The following is a 6,554-nucleotide window of genomic DNA, read 5'->3' on the forward strand; positions in this document are numbered from 1 at the left end:
GATAAGGCGTGGTGGCTTCTAGAAGGTGCACTGGGGAAACCTAAGACAAAGGCTTTTCCCTGAGGACCCCCAAGGGACATGGATCAGTCCAAAACTTCATTTCATTTCTGTGAGACCTACTTCAGACTTCGGCTCTGCACGGCTCCAAAACAGTAGAATTGTGTTGTTTTCAATCATGAAGTCATTTGTGACACTGAGAGGAGAAGAGAGAAAAGGGCCATACCCACCAAATATGTGCCCTTTTGTCAGAGTCCAAAGCCTTGCTCAGAAATAGCCCCAGAGGAGTACTAATTTGTTTTCTTCATAAGCTAAAAATGATCATGGTCTATGTCTCTTCCCAGCTATAGTGAGGGCAAATATTTAGGTTTTTAGCGGACACATTGGGCAGAGCTGAGACTGACTTTTCAGTCTGCCCGCAACTGAAATAGGCCCCCCCTTTCTTTGCTTTCTTATTCATCAGCATCCCCAAAAGAATTAGGAATGGCTCTTGGCCTTAATCCTTGATAAGAACCAATTCTCAGTTTGGTGTGTATGTGTGTGAACTTATAGAGTACTGGCTAGAAGGTACTTACCAGAATATGTCTTGGTATAGATATCTGTTTCTCAGTTTTACTTAAAAGATAATAAAAATCTCTAAACTCGCAACCTTGTGACTTTTTTGTTTAATTCAAATATTTAATAAGTATTAACTACTTAAAAATATGTGTCTGAGTCTAAAAATATATTTAATTTTGCCTTTCCCCCCTTCTCTTCTATATTTCATCTTACATTCTGGAATTATTGTCAAATATCCTCTTATTTTCCTGACTTTTCACCTTCTCTGTTATTGCTTGGTCTGTCTCTTTCTCTCTCTGCTCTCTCTGTTTTCTCTTCCCCCTTTTTCTCTGCCCCCCCACCCCCGGCCACATACTCTTTCTCTCTGAGATCAGAGTCTCACTATCTAGCCTTATACTGGTAATTATCCTGCCTCAGCTTTCCAAGTGCTGGGATTACAGGAATATGGTGATTATTTTTCTCCTCCTGCAGTTTTAAGTCTTTTCTGGTATTTGTATAACTGAGATTTTATTTTGGCAAGTCTGCTTTTTCTTTATTTTTTTTCCCACTATTTCTGTATCTCAACCTTTGAAGATAGCATGCTCATCCATTTTTCATTCATTAAAAATAAAAAGGGTTGATATTCTCTTTTCCATGTTGCCCTAGATTTTTAGTTAGATCAAATTTGACTTTCCCAAAAAAACATGTTAACATCCAGGTACAAAGAACAAAGTAAAGTTTTATTGCCAGCAAATGGACAAGCAAGAAGGTGACCTTTATAACCGGAGAGGTTGAGGAGATCTTGCAGACTTACATGATTATAGCTGCCCAAAGGAGTGCCATCTCAGATAACCTGTATGACCTGTGAGGTTTAGGGGATCTTGCTACCTTACATGGCTATAGCTGAGCAAGGGGGAACCCTCTCAGATGAAGGGGGTGGGTTCCTGAATGGGCCTAGTGCCGCTTAGAGAAAGAGCTCGCTGAGCTGAGTCAAGGGGCCATTGGGCTCACAGTAACTTACTCTACTTCATGACTGGGGCTTAAACTTTGGGTAAGGTAGCTCCTCAGAGCCTGATGTGGACGTAAAGAGAGATGTGTCACCCAAGGGACCACCCAGGATTCTGAGCTCCAGGAAATATTTCTGTCACAACTAGATCCTGAATGCAAACAGATGCCATAGAGGGGCATGAAGGTGAACTTTCCTGCTGTGAAACAGGCATGTCCAGAATGCACCACAGAGCTAGAGGAAAACACTGCAAGTGGGTGGTCATGTCAGTGACCTGACCGCAAGAGAAAAGACAAGCAGAGACACAAAGTGGTGCTGAGTATTTATCAGTCCTGATCTGCACTGTGGGGACATGTCCAGAACAGTATTAAATTCTCCAGTGCATTTAACACCTATTTTTTTTATATGAGGAAATGCAAGGTATTCATTCCCATTCTTTTAAGATGGTGACACTTTTCCAGTGACAGAAGGCTCCTAGGGTTTCCATTCACTCTATTAACTTCCAAGGAGTCACTTCTAAACCTTAGAATATCTATGGTAAAGATGCTGGCTTGAGGAAGAAATATCAGTAAAAGTATTCTGCAAAAGCTTCCATTTTTATCAACTACAGAACCAGAGGGAGAGGACTGTGGTCACTTTGGTGACAAAGGCTTCTGGTTACAGTCTAACATTGTGTCTGCCTTCTCACTAATAATGTTTTAATTATATTTGGTTATATTGGGTATTTGGGATTTTGCCAGTCATGGGGACAGAACTGAGGGCCTGGGCACTGTCCTTGGGCTTTCTCAAGGCTAGAACTCTACCACTTGAGCCACAGCACCACTTCCGGCTTTTTGCTATGTGTGTGGCACTGAGGAATCGAACTTGGGTCTTCATGCATGCTAGGCAAGCACTCTTACCACTAGGCCTAACTCCAAGCCCATATATTGGGTATTGTATTACCCAGTTTTGTTTTTTATATATATAAGTATGAATGGCTATGTGATGCAGTTCTGGTCAATTCTATAAAAGGATAAGTCACTGAGGAGAATTTCTGAAAAGTTCTTGAATCTATAGATTTGGCTAGATTTATGTCTTGAATCCTGTTTTCTTTTTCTTACATGAACTTAGTAGTTATGATCAACAGAGCTCTGGTTAGTATGGTGAACATATATGAGAGTTAGATCTTACCATAAAGATGAATCTGTTGACCTGGGGGCCTTTAGAATCTTCCTGGGTTATCTAATTTGTTTTGACTGCTAGGGTACAACCTTCTTGTGCCATGCAACCCAGGTCAACCCCTAATTAACTGCACTAGTGATTTGCTATTGCAACAGCAGAACCACTCCTTTCTGTGTATGGATAGCTCTGAAGATCTTTTCAGCACTGTTTGGTTAAAGTAATAGCAAAGTGTTCATATAAGTGGCTACTTAAGAGATGCTTTTGCTGGGTTCTGTGACTTAACTAAAAGTTCTCCAATTTTATATCTGTGCCCTGAGATCTGAGCTATTCTCTGCTGCTGTAAATTTTGCAATCCTCTTGTCTCTCAGAGGAAAGAAGGCTCGATAAAGACCATGTGTGGGAGACAAACTGCCCCTCAAACAGGTCAAGGCTCCTTCTTATTACCTTAAAGCAAACAACTAAAAATTCAGGAGACCACCTAGTTCCTGTAACAAAGTGATAACAACTTCTCCAGAACTCCTCTAAGGGCAAAGACTGGGCTAATGGTCAACTAGACCACATCTGAGATTTAGAACTGTGTCAACTCTGCATACCTTTCTCACTCCCTGCCCCCAATCCTTCTCATTTGACCTGAAGATGATGTTTGTGCCTCTGAAGACAGTTAACATTCTGAAGTGCTGTCTCCCCATAGCTAACATGTCATAAATTTCCTTTCTCTGCCCTTCACCATGTTTCTTTATTGGGCATATGGGAGTGAGTGACCAGACTTCACATGAAACTCCTGGACTTTGGGCCAGGGGTCTAAACATCCTGTCACTAACACTCCCTGGTGAGTTAATGTGTCTATCTTCAATGGTTTACCTATCTATCAGCTCCCATCTCATTTTGTCTGTGAAACAAAACCAGTATTGTAGGAGAAAATTCTCAAAGTTTCTCAACAGGAGCTTTTTTGGGGAGGTGGGATGGAGAGATTATAAAGGGGTATTGGTACTTTTATTGGCAAAGATGTTTGGAGGTGCCAGACTTCAGCTTTTGAAAAGCAGAATTGTACCTAGAGGCCACAGGGCCCCCAAAACAGTTCAGTAAATGCCTGAACCTCTCTCTGTGAAGTGGTGTACTGGGACCTATAGTTTCTATTTGGAAATAAAGAGATCTGAAAGCTTAGGAAATTCTTTTATTGGTTTTTGATTTCTTATCACTGAAATTACTTGTAAAGCTCTTTGTTTATAATAATATCAACTTGCAGCTGCTGTTCTAAGGGGAAATAAAACAGTAGAAAACTGTACATCCTTCAGGATTGATAGATATTGTAGAGGAAAAAAAAGCCCATGAAGGAGGCAAAAACTTGGAGTGGGAGAAAAAAACAAAACAAAACCAGAAGACATTAACAAGCCACCCACCCCACTTGGAGTTTTTATTCCAAGACCATTTTGGATCATATTTACTGTGTGTGCTCAGATGATGAATTCTATTATTCACACACTTTATCAAATCCTACCTTCAGCACTGAACTGAGTAACTTTAAATGTTATTTTGTATTTTATCTTTCTAGAACACTTCTAAGCAACTAATGTGTGCCAAGGATTTGAAGCAAATCGCAGCAAAGATTTGTGCTCAACTTTCAAAAGGAATGCATTACTTTGCTTTTCCGTAGCTACAGATTGCAGCATAATTTAACAGGTGCATTCTAAACTTCCCACATGCCATCAAGGCTTGGGTTTGAAAACACAAAGAATAAGATACAGTCCAGCTGTAATCTCAGATTTAAACCACTCTATAGCCTGAGTACAATAGTCTTTTCTTTGAAAATAAGATAGCTCCCAAATTTTAACATGAGACAAATAATTAATGACATTAACTTCAAATGGAAAAACATTTTTTGCAAACTACAGGCATGTCATGCATGAAGGAATGCTGGTATTCTTATAACAATACATGACATGTTGCAAATTTCTACTGAAACTTCTGGGTTTCATAAATAAATATCTATGGTTTGTCTTGTGGATATGTCTTATTTTAATGTAATTTAGTCGTGTGTTTTATTCTTTTAAAAAGTGTCCAGGGAGCATGGCCTGGTGGTAATGTGCTCACCTAGCATGCACAAGGTCTTGAGTTCGATTCCCCAGAACCACATACACAGAAAAAGCTGGAAGTGGCGCCGTGGCTCAAGTGGCAGAGCACTAGCCTTGAGCAAAAAGTGTCCAAGGACAGTGCCCAGGCCCTGAGTTCAAGCCCCAGGCTGGCAAAAAAAAAAAATAGTTTCCAAAATACTTAAGAGATTTGTAGCAATCAGGCATACATGTGTGTGTGTGTAGGAAGGATTGGAGGAGGACATTATCTGTTTAGCATGTTCAACCCACAGCATGAAATTCATAAATTAGATTAGATATGGATAAATATAGATACGTAAAATTGTGAGTTATGTAATACAAGTTAAATTCAGGTTGTTGCTTTGGTTTTTTTTTTGTTTGTTTTTGCTTTTGTTTTTCCTTTATAAACTCTTTTGACAGTTTTTGGAGAAAAAAATGAAGACAAGACTTCTATCAGGAACCGTCTATCTAAGGAGAGTTAGAGCTGTGCAATTGTAGTTATAATGGAGGTCCAAATCCAGAATCCTCAGGCTTATTAAGGGGCTCCTGATATGGAGGGGGGACGGCACCCCCCCCAGTAAGAATTAGCTCAGTTGTTTTGCTGTCCTTCCCCTCCCTCCCTCCCTTCTTTCTTTGTTTCTTCCTTTCATTTTTCCGTCCCTCTTTCAGCTAGTTCATTAGAGCTGTCTCTCCTCCCAGGTGCCTCCCAGGGCTTCATTGTTTGGGTTCTGCTGCCTGTCGGGTCAGAGCTCTCTTTCACAACCCTCCTCGGTTCTGATCAGCCAGTTTGCAGCCAGAGCTCTGACGGGGGCGAGGGAAGAGGGGGGGGGGACCCGAGGGAACCCGGCCGGCTCCTGTGTTTCCGGCGAGGACCAGCAGGTGACAGCAACACCCCGGGGGAAGGCCACAGCCCGGGTCCCCGGGACCCAAACAATAGACCCCAGATCCGGTCCTGGGTGTGAGATGGGGGTGGGCGGGAGCCGGTTTCCCCCAGGCGCGCCCCCATCCCGGGGTGGGGGGGGTCCAGCGGAGGGCTCGGAGTGCGCCCCTCCGCCCCGCCGGGCGCCGGCCCGGGGACCCGGTACCCGGAGGTGCCACGACTTGCCCGAGCCTTGCCCGAGCCTGGCATGCACCTCGGGACGTCCCCCGTTCACCCCAGGCTTCCCCCTCCGCCCTCTCCGGGACGAGGCCGGGAAGCCGAGTCAGAAGCCCCGACGGGGACCCCCGATCCAGCCGCCCCGAGGGTGAAGAGGGCGAGGCCGGCGCGGGGTGGCTCTCCTCCACAGACCCCCCTCCCAGCCGGCCCCGCCGAGGTGTCGTTTACTCCTCCTCCACCCCCTTCCCTCCTCGGCTCACGCCCACCTCTCAGTTCAAGCCCCCAGTGTGCGAGTTTCTAGAGTTCGAGCCAAAGAGAGAGAGAGGAAGAGAGGGGAGGCGCGAGGGGGACGTGGCGCAGCCAGCAGCGCCCGCTCCCCGCCAGTTGCGCTTAGCGAAGCTTCGGGTGCGGGTCCGGAACCCACCTTGCCCACCGCCCTCGCCGGGGCCCCGTGCGCCCCCGCCCCGCCCCGGAGCCCCGGCCGATCGCCGGCGCGCCCCGCATCTCCCCCGCGCGCGCCGGGCGGAGCGGCGAGCGCCGCGCACCCGCGTCCTCGGCCGGGAGGGCGGGCTCGGCTCCCGGAAGAGCGGAGCGGGAGGGCGGCCCGAGGGGCCGGGCGGGGAGGGACGCGGAGGGGGCGGGCCGGGCTGCGGTCGTTCCAGCCACG

The sequence above is a fragment of the Megascapheus bottae genome, chromosome 5 (genome assembly GCF_031878675.1).
Source record: "Megascapheus bottae isolate mThoBot1 chromosome 5, mThoBot2.hap1, whole genome shotgun sequence".
Classification (NCBI taxonomy): domain Eukaryota; kingdom Metazoa; phylum Chordata; class Mammalia; order Rodentia; family Geomyidae; genus Megascapheus; species Megascapheus bottae.